This window comes from Topomyia yanbarensis, chromosome 3 (assembly GCF_030247195.1).
Source record: "Topomyia yanbarensis strain Yona2022 chromosome 3, ASM3024719v1, whole genome shotgun sequence".
Taxonomy (NCBI): Eukaryota; Metazoa; Arthropoda; class Insecta; order Diptera; family Culicidae; genus Topomyia; species Topomyia yanbarensis.
The window spans coordinates 215,813,093-215,825,402 of NC_080672.1; positions in this window are offsets into that span (position 1 = coordinate 215,813,093).

The following is a 12,310-nucleotide window of genomic DNA, read 5'->3' on the forward strand; positions in this document are numbered from 1 at the left end:
AAAGAACCCTAAGCCCGAAAAGGGACCCCAAGCCCGAAAAAGGACCATAAGCCCGAAAAACGACCTCAAGCCCGAAAAAAGACCACAAGCCCGTAAAAGACCCCAAGCCCGAAATAGGACCCAAATCCCAAAAAAAGAACCCAAGCCCGAAAAAGAGCCCCAAGCCCGAAAAAGGATCTCAAGTACGTAAAAAGACCCCAAGCCCGAAAAAAGACCCCAAGCCCGAAAAAGTACCTCAAGCCCGACAATGACTCCAACACCGAAAAAGACCCTAATCCCGAAAAAGAACCCAAGTCCGAAAAAGAGCCGAAGCCCTAAAAAAAGCCCCCAGCCCAAAAAAGGATCTCAAGTTCGATAAAGGATCCCAAGCCCGGAAAAGGTCCCCAAGACCGAAAAAGGACCCCAAGACCTAAAAAGGACCATAAGCAGGAAAAAGGACCACAAGACTACAAGCTTGAAAGAGGATTCCAAGCCCGAAAAGGGGCCCAATCCCGAAAAAGGACCACAAGCCTGAAAAAGCACCCCAAGTTCTAAAAAGGACCCCAAGTTCTAAAAAGGACCCCAAGCCCGAAAAAGACCCCAAGACCGAAAAAGGACCCCAAGCCCGGAAAAGACCACAAGCCCGAAAAAGGAGCACAATCCCGAAAAAGAGCCCAATCCCGAAAAAGGACCCCAAGCCTGAAAAAGCACACTATGCCCGTAAATGGACCCCAAGTTCTAAAAAGGACCCCAAGCCCGAGAAAGACCCCAACACCGAAAAAGGACCCCAAGCCCGAAAAATGAACCTAAGCCTGAAAACGGACCTCAAGTTCGTAAAAGGACCGCAAGCCCGAAAAAGTACCCCACGCCCGAAAAAGATATAGTCCGGAAAAGGACCACAAGACTACAAGCTTGAAAGAGGATCCCAAGCCCGAAAAAGACCCCAAGCCCGAAAAGCGAGCATTAGCCCGAAAAGGGGTCCAATCCCGAAAAAAGACCCCAAGCCTGAAAAAGCACCCCAAGCCCGAAAAAGGACCCCAAGCCTGAAAGAGCACCCCAAGTCCGTAAAAGCACCCCAAGCCCGTAAAAGGACCCCAAGTTTTAAAAAGGACCCCAAGCCCGAGAAAAACCCCAAGACCAAAAAAGACCCCAAGCCCAAAAAAGACCACAAGCCCGAAAAAGGACCCCAAGCCCGAAAAATGAACCTAAGCCTAAAAACGGACCTCAAGTTCGTAAAAGGACCGCAAGCCCGAAAAAGTACCCCACGCCCGAAAAAGATATAGTCCGGAAAAGGACCACAAGACTACAAGCTTGAAAGAGGATCCCGAGCCCGAAAAGGACCCCAAGCCCGAAAAACGAGCACTAGCCCGAAAAAGGGGCCCAATCCCGAAAAAAGACCCCAAGCCTGAAAAAGCACCCCAAGCCCGAAAAAGCACCCCAAGCCCGTAAAAGGACCCAAAGTTCTAAAAATGACCCCAAGCCCGAAAATGACCACATGCCCGAAAAAGGACCACAAGCCCGAAAAATGCACCTAAGCCTGAAAAAGGACCCCAAGCCCGAAAAAGGACCTTAAGCCTGAAAAGCACCCCAAGCCCGTAAAAGCACCCCAAGCCCGTAAAAGGACCCCAAGTTCTAAAAAGGACCCCAAGCCCGAAAACGGACCTCAAGTTTGTAAAGGGACCCCAAGCCCGAAAAAAACCACAAGCCCGAAAAAGGACCCCAAGCCCGAAAAAGGACACCAAGCCCGAAAAAGGACCTCAAGCCCGAAAAATGAACCTAAGCCCGAAAAAGGACCCTAAGCCTGAAAAGGGATCCCAAGCCTGAAAAAGCACCCCAAGCCCGTAAAATCACCCCAAGCCCGTAAAAGGACCCCAAGTTCTAAAAAGGACCCCAAGCCCGAAAAATGAACGTAAGCCCGAGAAAGGACCAGAAGCCCGAAAAAGGACCCCAAGTTCGTAAAAGGAACCCAAGTTCGTATAAGGACCCCGAGCCTGAAAAAGGACCCCAAGTCCGAAAAAGGGCCCCAAGCGCGAAAAAGACCACAAGCCTAAAAAAGTACCTCAAGCACGAAAAGGACTTCAAGCCCGAAAATGGACCCCAATCCCGAAAAAGAACCCCAAGCCCGAAAGAGAGCCCCAAGCCCGAAAAAGGATCTCAAGTTCGAAAAAGGAACCCAAGTCCGAAAAACGACCATATGCCGGAAAAATGGACCACAAGACTACAAGCTTGAAAGAGGATCCCAAGCCCGAAAAGGACCCCAAGCCCGAAAAGGGAGCACAAGCCCGAAAAAGGGGCCCAATCCCGAAAAAGGACCACAAGCACGAAAAATGAACCTAAGCCCGAAAAAGGACCCCAAGTCCGAAAAAGTACCCCAAGCCCGAAAAAGGATCCCACGCCCGAAAAAGGACCATATGCCGGAAAAAGAACCACAACACTACAAGCTTGAAAGAGGATCCCAAGCCCGAAAAGGACCCCAAGCCTGAAAAAGCACCCCAATCCCGAAAAAGCACCCCAAGCCCGTAAAAGGACCCCAAATTCTAAACAGGACCCCAAGCCCGAGAAAGACCCCAAGACCGAAATAGGACCCCAAGCCCGAAAAAGACCACAAGCCCGAAAAAGGACCCCAAGCCCGAAAAATGAACCTAAGCCTGAAAACGGACCTCAGGTTCGTAAAAGGACCGCAAGCCCGAAAAAGTACCCCACGCCCGAAAAAGGACCCCAAGCACGAAAAAGGAACCTAAGCCCGAGAAAGGTCCAGAAGCCCGAAAAAGGACCTCAAGTTCGTAAAAGGACCCCAAGCCTGAAAAAGACCATAAGCACGAAAAATGACCCCAAGCCCGAAAAAGGACCCCACGCACGAAAAAGGACCATATACCGGAAAAAGCACCACAAGACTATAAGCTTGAAAGAGGACCCCAAGCCCGAAAAGGATCCCAAGCCCGAAAAAGGAGCACAAGCCCGAAAAAGAGCCCAATCCCGAAAAAGACCCCAAGCCTGAAAAAGCAGCCCAAGCCCGAAAAAGCACACTAAGCCCGTAAAAGGACCCCAAGTTCTAAAAAGGACCCCAAACCCGAGAAAGACCCCAAGACCGAAAAAGGACCCCAAGCCCGAAAAAGACCACAAGCCCGAAAAAGGACCCCAAGCCCGAAAAATGAACCTAAGCCTGAAAACGGACCTCAAGTTCGTAAAAGGACCGCAAGCCCGAAAAAGTACCCCACGCCCGAAAAAGATATAGTCCGGAAAAGGACCACAAGACTACAAGCTTGAAAGAGGATCCCAAGCCCGAAAAGGACCCCAAGCCCGAAAAAGGACCATATGCCGGAAAAAGCACCACAAGACTACAAGCTTGAAAGAGGATCCCAAGCCCGAAAAGGACCCCAAGCCCGAAAAACGAGCACTAGCCCGAAAAAGGGGCCCAATCCCGAAAAAAGACCCCAAGCCTGAAAAAGCACCCCAAGCCCGAAAAAGCACCCCAAGCCCGTAAAAGGACCCAAAGTTCTAAAAATGACCCCAAGCCCGAAAATGACCACAAGCCCGAAAAATGCACCTAAGCCTGAAAAAGGACCCCAAGCCCGAAAACGGACCTCAAGTTGTACAAGGACCCCAAGCCCGAAAAAGACCACAAGCCCGAAAAAGGACCCCAAGCCCGAAAAAGGACCCCAAGCCCGAAAAATGAACCTAAGCCCGAAAAAGGACCCCAAGCCCGTAAAAGCACCCCAAGCCCGTAAAAGGACCCCAAGTTCTAAAAAGGACCCCAAGCCCGAAAAAGACCACAAGCCGGAAAAAGGACCCCAAGCCCGAAAAAGGACCCAAGCCCGAAAAAGGACCCCAAGTTCTAAAAAGGAACCCAAGCCCGAAAAAGACCACAAGCCCGAAAAAGGACCCCAAGCCCGAAAAAGGACCATATGCCGGAAAATGAACCACAACACTACAAGCTTGAAAGAGGATCCCAAGCCCGAAAAGGACCCCAAGCCTGAAAAAGCACCCCAATCCCGAAAAAGCACCCCAAGCCCGTAAAAGGACCCCAAATTCTAAAAAGGACCCCAAGCTCGAGAAAGACCCCAAGACCGAAAAAGGACCCCAAGCCCGAAAAAGACCACAAGCCCGAAAAAGGACCCCAAGCCCGAAAAATGAACCTAAGCCTGAAAACGGACCTCAGGTTCGTAAAAGGACCGCAAGCCCGAAAAAGTAATCCACGCCCGAAAAAGGACCCCAAGCACGAAAAAGGAACCTAAGCCCGAGAAAGGTCCAGAAGCCCGAAAACGGACCTCAAGTTCGTAAAAGGACCCCAAGCCTGAAAAAGACCATAAGCACGAAAAATGACCCCAAGCCCGAAAAAGGACCCCACGCCCGAAAAAGGACCATATGCCGGAAAAAGCACCACAAGACTATAAGCTTGAAAGAGGACCCCAAGCCCGAAAAGGATCCCAAGCCCGAAAAAGGAGCACAAGCCCGCAAAAGAGCCCAATCCCGAAAAAGGACCCCAAGCCTGAAAAAGCAGCCCAAGCCCGAAAAAGCACACTAAGCCCGTAAAAGGACCCCAAGTTCTAAAAAGGACCCCAAGCCCGAGAAGGACCCCAAGACCGAAAAAGGACCCCAAGCCCGAAAAAGGACCACAAGCCCGAAAAAGGACCCCAAGCCCGAAAAATGAACCTAAGCATGAAAACGGAACTCAAGTTCGTAAAAGGACCGCAAGCCCGAAAAAGTACCCCACGCCCGAAAAAGGTATAGTCCGGAAAAGGACCACAAGACTACAAGCTTGAAAGAGGATCCCAAGCCCGAAAAGGACCCCAAGCCCGAAAAACGAGCACTAGCCCGAAAAAGGGGCCCAATCCCGAAAAAAGACCCCAAGCCTGAAAAAGCACTTCAAGCCCGTAAAAGGACCCAAAGTTCTAAAAATTACCCCAAGCCCGAAAATGACCAGAAGCCCGAAAAAGGACCACAAGCTCGAAAAATGCACCTAAACCTGAAAAAGGACCCCAAGCCCGAAAACGGACCTCAAGTTTGTAAAAGGACCCCAAGCCCGAAAAAGACCACAAGCCCGAAAAAGGACCCCAAGCCCGAAAAACGACCCCAAGCCCGAAAAAGGACCCCAAGCCCGAAAAATGAATCTAAGCCCGAAAAAGGACCCCAAGCCCGTAAAAGCACCCCAAGCCCGTAAAAGGACCCCAAGTTCTAAAAAGGACCCCAAGCCCGAAAAAGGACCCCAAGCCCGAAAAATGAGCGTAAGCCCGAGAAAGGACCAGAAGCCCGAAAAAGGACCCCAAGTTTGCAAAAGGACCCCAAGTTCGTAAAAGGACCCCGAGCCTGAAAAAGGACCCCAAGTCCGAAAAAGGACACCAAGCGCGAAAAAGACCACAAGCCTAAAAAAGTACCTCAAGCACGAAAAGGACTTCAAGCCCGAAAATGGACCCCAATCCCGAAAAAGAACCCCAAGCCCGAAAGAGAGCCCCAAGCCCAAAAAAGGATCTCAAGTTCGAAAAAGGACCCCAAGTCCGAAAAAGCAGCCCAAGCCCGAAAAAGCACACTAAGCCCGTAAAAGGACCCCAAGTTCTAAAAAGGACCCCAAGCCCGAGAAAGACCCTAAGACCGAAAAAGGACCCCAAGCCCGAAAAAGACCACAAGCTCGAAAAAGGACCCCAAGCCCGAAAAATGAACCTAAGCCTGAAAACGGACCTCAAGTTCGTAAAAGGACCGCAAGCCCGAAAAAGTACCCCACGCCCGAAAAAGATATAGTCCGGAAAAGGACCACAAGACTACAAGCTTGAAAGAGGATCCCAAGCCCGAAAAGGACCCCAAGCCCGAAAAACGAGCACTAGCCCGAAAAAGGGGCCCAATCCCGAAAAAAGACCCCAAGCCTGAAAAAGCACCCCAAGCCCGAAAAAGCACCCAAAGCCCGTAAAAGGACCCAAAGTTCTAAAAATGACCCCAAGCCCGAAAATGACCACAAGCCCGAAAAAGGACCACAAGCCCGAAAAATTCACCTAAGCCTGAAAAAGGACCCCAAGCCCGAAAACGGACCTCAAGTTTGTAAAAGGACCCCAAGCCCGAAAAAGACCACAAGCCCGAAAAAGGACCCCAAGCCCGAAAAAGGACCCCAAGCCCGAAAAATGAACCTAAGCCCGAAAAAGGACCCCAAGCCCGTAAAAGCACCCCAAGCCCGTAAAAGCACCCCAAGTTCTAAAAAGGACCCCAAGCCCGAAAAAGACCACAAGCCCGAAAAAGGACCCCAAGCCCGAAAAATGAACGTAAGCCCGAGAAAGGACCAGAAGCCCGAAAAAGGACCCCAAGTTCGTAAAAGGACCCCAAGTTCGTAAAAGGACCCAGAGCCTGAAAAGGGACCCCAAGTCCGAAAAAGGACACCAAGCGCGAAAAAGACCACAAGCCTAAAAAAGTACCTCAAGCACGAAAAGGACATCAAGCCCGAAAATGGACCCCAATCCCGAAAAAGAACCCCAAGCCCGAAAGAGAGCCCCAAGCCCGAAAAAGGATCTCAAGTTCGAAAAAGGACCCCAAGTCCGAAAAAGGACCATATGCCGGAAAATGACCACAAGACTACAAGCTTGAAAGAGGATCCCAAGCCCGAAAAGGACCCCAAGCCCGAAAAAGACCACAAGCCCGAAAAAGGACCCCAAGCCCGAAAAATGAACCTAAGCCCGAAAAAGGACCCCAAGCCCGAAAAAGGACCCCAAGCTTGAAAAAGCACCCCAAGCCCGTAAAAGCACCCCAAGCCTGTAAAAGGACCCCAAGTTCTAAAAAGGACCCCAAGCCCGAAAAAGACCACAAGCACGAAAAAGGACCACAAGCCCGAAAAATGCACCTAACCCTGAAAAAGGACCCCAAGCCCGAAAACGGACCTCAAGTTTGTAAAAGAACCCCAAGCCCGAAAAAGACCACAAGCCCGAAAAAGGACCCCAAGCCCGAAAAAGGACACCAAGCCCGAAAAAGGACCCCAAGCCCGAAAAATGAACCTAAGCCCGAAAAAGGACCCCAAGCCCGAAAAAGGACCCCAAGCCTGAAAAAGCACCCCAAGCCCGTAAAATCACCCCAAGCCCGTAAAAGGACCCCAAGTTCTAAAAAGGACCCCAAGCCCGAAAAAGACCACAAGCCCGAAAAAGAACCCCTAGCCTGAAAAATGAACGTAAGCCCGAGAAAGGACCAGAAGCCCGAAAAAGGACCCCAAGTTCGTAAAAGGACCCCAAGTTCGTAAAAGGACCCCGAGCCTGAAAAAGGACCCCAAGTCCGAAAAAGACCACAAGCCTAAAAAAGTACCTCAAGCACGAAAAGGACTTCAAGCCCGAAAATGGATCCCAATCCCGAAAAAGAACCCCAAGCCCGAAAGAGAGCCTCAAGCCCGAAAAAGGATCCCAAGTTCGAAAAAGGAACCCAAGTCCGAAAAACGACCATATGCCGGAAAAATGGACCACAAGACTACAAGCTTGAAAGAGGATCCCAAGCCCGAAAAGGACCCCAAATCCGAAAAAGGAGCACAAGCCCGAAAAAGGGGCCCAATCCCGAAAAAAGACCACAAGCCCGAAAAATGAACCTAAGCCCGAAAAAGGACCCCAAGTCCGAAAAAGTACCCCAAGCCCGAAAAAGGACCCCACGCCCGAAAAAGGACCATATGCCGGAAAAAGAACCACAAGACTACAAGCTTGAAAGAGGATCCCTAGCCCGAAAAGGACCCCAAGCCTGAAAAAGCACCCCAATCCCGAAAAAGCACCCCAAGCCCGTAAAAGGACCCCAAATTCTAAAAAGGACCCCAAGCCCGAGAAAGACCCCAAGACCTAAAAAGGACCCCAAGCCCGAAAAAGACCACAAGCCCGAAAAAGGACCCCAAGCCCGAAAAATGAACCTAAGCCTGAAAACGGACCTCAGGTTCGTAAAAGGACCGCAAGCCCGAAAAAGTACCCCACGCCCAAAAAAGGACCCCAAGCACGAAAAAGGAACCTAAGCCCGAGAGAGGTCCAGAAGCCCGAAAACGAAAGTTCGTAAAAGGACCCCAAGCCTGAAAAAGACCATAAGCACGAAAAATGACCCCAAGCCCGAAAAAGGACCCCACGCCCGAAAAAGGACCATATGCCGGAAAAAGCACCACAAGACTATAAGCTTGAAAGAGGACCCCAAGCCCGAAAAGGATCCCAAGCCCGAAAAAGGAGCACAAGCCCGAAAAAGAGCCCAATCCCGAAAAAGGACCATATGCCGAAAAAAGCAGCCCAAGCCCGAAAAAGCACACTAAGCCCGTAAAAGGACCCCAAGTTCTAAAAAGGACCCCAAGCCCGAGAAAGACCCCAAGACCGAAAAAGGACCCCAAGCCCGAAAAAGACCACAAGCCCGAAAAAGACCACAAGCCCGAAAAAGGACCCCAAGCCCGAAAAATTAACCTAAGCCTGAAAACGGACCTCAAGTTCGTAAAAGGACCGCAAGCCCGAAAAAATACCCCACGCCCGAAAAAGATATAGTCCGGAAAAGGACCACAAGACTACAAGCTTGAAAGAGGATCCCAAGCCCGAAAAGGACCCCAAGCCCGAAAAACGAGCACTAGCCCGAAAAAGGGGCCCAATCCCGAAAAAAGACCCCAAGCCTGAAAAAGCACCCCAAGCCCGAAAAAGCACCCCAAGCCCGTAAAAGGACCCAAAGTTCCAAAATGACCCCAAGCCCGAAAATGACCACAAGCCCGAAAAAGGACCACAAGCCCGAAAAATGCACCTAAGCCTGAAAAAGGACCCCAAGCCCGAAAACGCACCTCAAGTTTGTAAAAGGACCCCAAGCCCGAAAAAAAACCACAAGCCCGAAAAAGGACCCCAAGCCCGAAAAAGGACCCCAAGCCCGAAAAATGAACCTAAGCTCGAAAAAGGACCCCAAGCCCGTAAAAGCACCCCAAGCCCGTAAAAGGACCCCAAGTTCTAAAAAGGACCCCAAGCCCGAAAAAGACCACAAGCCCGAAAAAGGACCCCAAGCCCGAAAAATGAACGTAAGCCCGAGAAAGGACCAGAAGACCGAAAAAGGACCCCAAGTTCGAAAAAGGACCCCAAGTTTGTAAAAGGACCCCGAGCCTGAAAAAGGACCCCAAGCCCGAAAAAGACCACAAGCCCGAAAAAGACCACAAGCCCGAAAAAGGACCCCAAGCCCGAAAAATTAACCTAAGCCTGAAAACGGACCTCAAGTTCGTAAAAGGACCGCAAGCCCGAAAAAATACCCCACGCCCGAAAAAGATATAGTCCGGAAAAGGACCACAAGACTACAAGCTTGAAAGAGGATCCCAAGCCCGAAAAGGACCCCAAGCCCGAAAAACGAGCACTAGCCCGAAAAAGGGGCCCAATCCCGAAAAAAGACCCCAAGCCTGAAAAAGCACCCCAAGCCCGAAAAAGCACCCCAAGCCCGTAAAAGGACCCAAAGTTCCAAAATGACCCCAAGCCCGAAAATGACCACAAGCCCGAAAAAGGACCACAAGCCCGAAAAATGCACCTAAGCCTGAAAAAGGACCCCAAGCCCGAAAACGCACCTCAAGTTTGTAAAAGGACCCCAAGCCCGAAAAAAAACCACAAGCCCGAAAAAGGACCCCAAGCCCGAAAAAGGACCCCAAGCCCGAAAAATGAACCTAAGCTCGAAAAAGGACCCCAAGCCCGTAAAAGCACCCCAAGCCCGTAAAAGGACCCCAAGTTCTAAAAAGGACCCCAAGCCCGAAAAAGACCACAAGCCCGAAAAAGGACCCCAAGCCCGAAAAATGAACGTAAGCCCGAGAAAGGACCAGAAGACCGAAAAAGGACCCCAAGTTCGAAAAAGGACCCCAAGTTTGTAAAAGGACCCCGAGCCTGAAAAAGGACCCCAAGTCCGAAAAAGGACACTAAGCGCGAAAAAGACCACAAGCCCAAAAAAGTACCTCAAGCACGAAAAGGACTTCAAGCCCGAAAATGGACCCCAATCCCGAAAAAGAATCCCAAGCCCGAAAGAGAGCCCAAAGCCCGAAAAAGGATCTCAAGTTCGAAAAAGGACCCCAAGTCCGAAAAAGTAGCCCAAGCCCGAAAAAGCACACTAAGCCCGTAAAAGGACCCCAAGTTCTAAAAAGGACCCCAAGCCCGAGAAAGACCCCAAGACCGAAAAAGGGCCCCAAGCCCGAAAAAGACCACAAGCCCGCAAAAGGACCCCAAGCCCGAAAAATGAACCTAAGCCTGAAAACGGACCTCAAGTTCGTAAAAGGACCGCAAGCCCGAAAAAGTACCCCACGCCCGAAAAAGATATAGTCCGGAAAAGGACCACAAGACTACAAGCTTGAAAGAGGATCCCAAGCCCGAAAAGGACCCCAAGCCCGAAAAACGAGCACTAGCCCGAAAAAGGGGCCCAATCCCGAAAAAAGACCCCAAGCCTGAAAAAGCACCCCAAGCCCGAAAAAGCACCCCAAGCCCGTAAAAGGACCCAAAGTTCTAAAAATGACCCCAAGCCCGAAAATGACCACAAGCCTGAAAAAGGACCACAAGCCCGAAAAATGCACCTAAGCCTGAAAAAGGACCCCAAGCCTGAAAACGGACCTCAAGTTTTTAAAAGGACCCCAAGCCCGAAAAAGACCACAAGCCCGAAAAAGGACCCCAAGCCCGAAAAAGGACCCCAAGCCCGAAAAAGGACCCCAAGCCCGAAAAATGAACCTAAGCCCGAAAAAGGACCCCAAGCCCGTAAAAGCACCCCAAGCCCGTAAAAGGACCCCAAGTTCTAAAAAGGACCCCAAGCCCGAAAAAGACCACAAGCCCGAAAAAGGACCCCAAGCCCGAAAAATGAACGTAAGCCCGAGAAAGGACCAGAAGCCCGAAAAAGGACCCCAAGTTCGAAAAAGGACCCCAAGTTTGTAAAAGGACCCCGAGCCTGAAAAAGGACCCCAAGTCCGAAAAAGGACACCAAGCGCGAAAAAGACCACAAGCCTAAAAAAGTACCTCAAGCACGAAAAGGACTTCAAGCCCGAAAATGCACCCCAATCCCGAAAAAGAACCCCAAGCCCGAAAGAGAGCCCCAAGCCCGAAAAAGGATCTCAAGTTCGAAAAAGGACCCCAAGTCCGAAAAAGGACCATATGCCGGAAAAAGGACCACAAGACTACAAGCTTGAAAGAGGATCCCAAGCCCGAAAAGGACCCCAAGCCCGAAAAAGGAGCACAAGCCCGAAAGGGGCCCAATCCCGAAAAAGGACCCCAAGCCCGAAAAATGAACCTAAGCCCGAAAAAGGACCCCAAGTACGAAAAAGTACCCTAAGCCCGAAAAAGGACCCCACGCCCGAAAAAGGACCCCACGCCCGAAAAAGGAACATATGCCGGAAAAAGAACCACAACACTACAAGCTTGAAAGAGGATCCCAAGCCCGAAAAAGACCCCAAGCCTGAAAAAGCACCCCAATCCCGAAAAAGCACCCCAAGCCCGTAAAAGGACCCCAAGCCTGAAAAAGCACCCCAAGCCCGTAAAATCACCCCAAGCCCGTAAAAGGACCCCAAGTTGTTGTTGTTGTTTTATTTACGTCACTTAACACCGTAATACGGGTCATTCGTGACGGTGATGATGAGAGAGAATAATGTTTTTTACAATAGTCACTATTTTTAGATTTTATCGTAAAGACCTGCAGCTTTTATGAAGAGTAGCATTTTTTCTTCCTCGACTGGGTCATTACCCAGTGCCGTTGCAATGTTTGAATCTATTTCCATTTCTTTTCTGAGGTCTTCGTAGATTTCACAGGATGCGATTATGTGTTCCACTGTAATATGAACTCTGCAAGCTTCACATAGAGGTCTCGTTGCTGCTGAGATGCAGTGAGGGTGTGTATATTTTGTGTGCCCTACCCTCAACCGGGAGAGTGTACGCTGCTCTCTTCGTTCTGCTCGGTCCTTCCACTTGCTTGTTTGCATTTTGATTTTCCTCAGTGGCGATGCTCTTTCGTTATTCCATTTTCGTGTTAGTTCTTCCTTTAACTCGTTCGCTATTTTTCTTTTTGCGTCTTGTGCTGGAGTTCCCACAAGGGTGATCTTACCAGCACGACCTAGGTTGGCGAGTCTATCAGCTTCGTCATTTCCTGATATTCCAGTGTGACCGGGTATTCATGTAAGGGTTATATGGGGTTTGCAGTGCTCCTGTATGCCCTGCACAAATGGATGTGTGTATCTGGGATTCTCAAGAGCCGACAGTGTGCTGGCTGAGTCCGAAAGTATGAGCATCGGGAGGTGTGGCTCCGCGTCGTTTTTAATAGCGTAATATATGGAATATGCTTCAGCCGAGAATACTGACAGATGGTCCGGTAATCGGTCCGCAGTCTTGTATCCCGACCCACTTACACCGAAACCAACTCGGTCTAGTGCTTT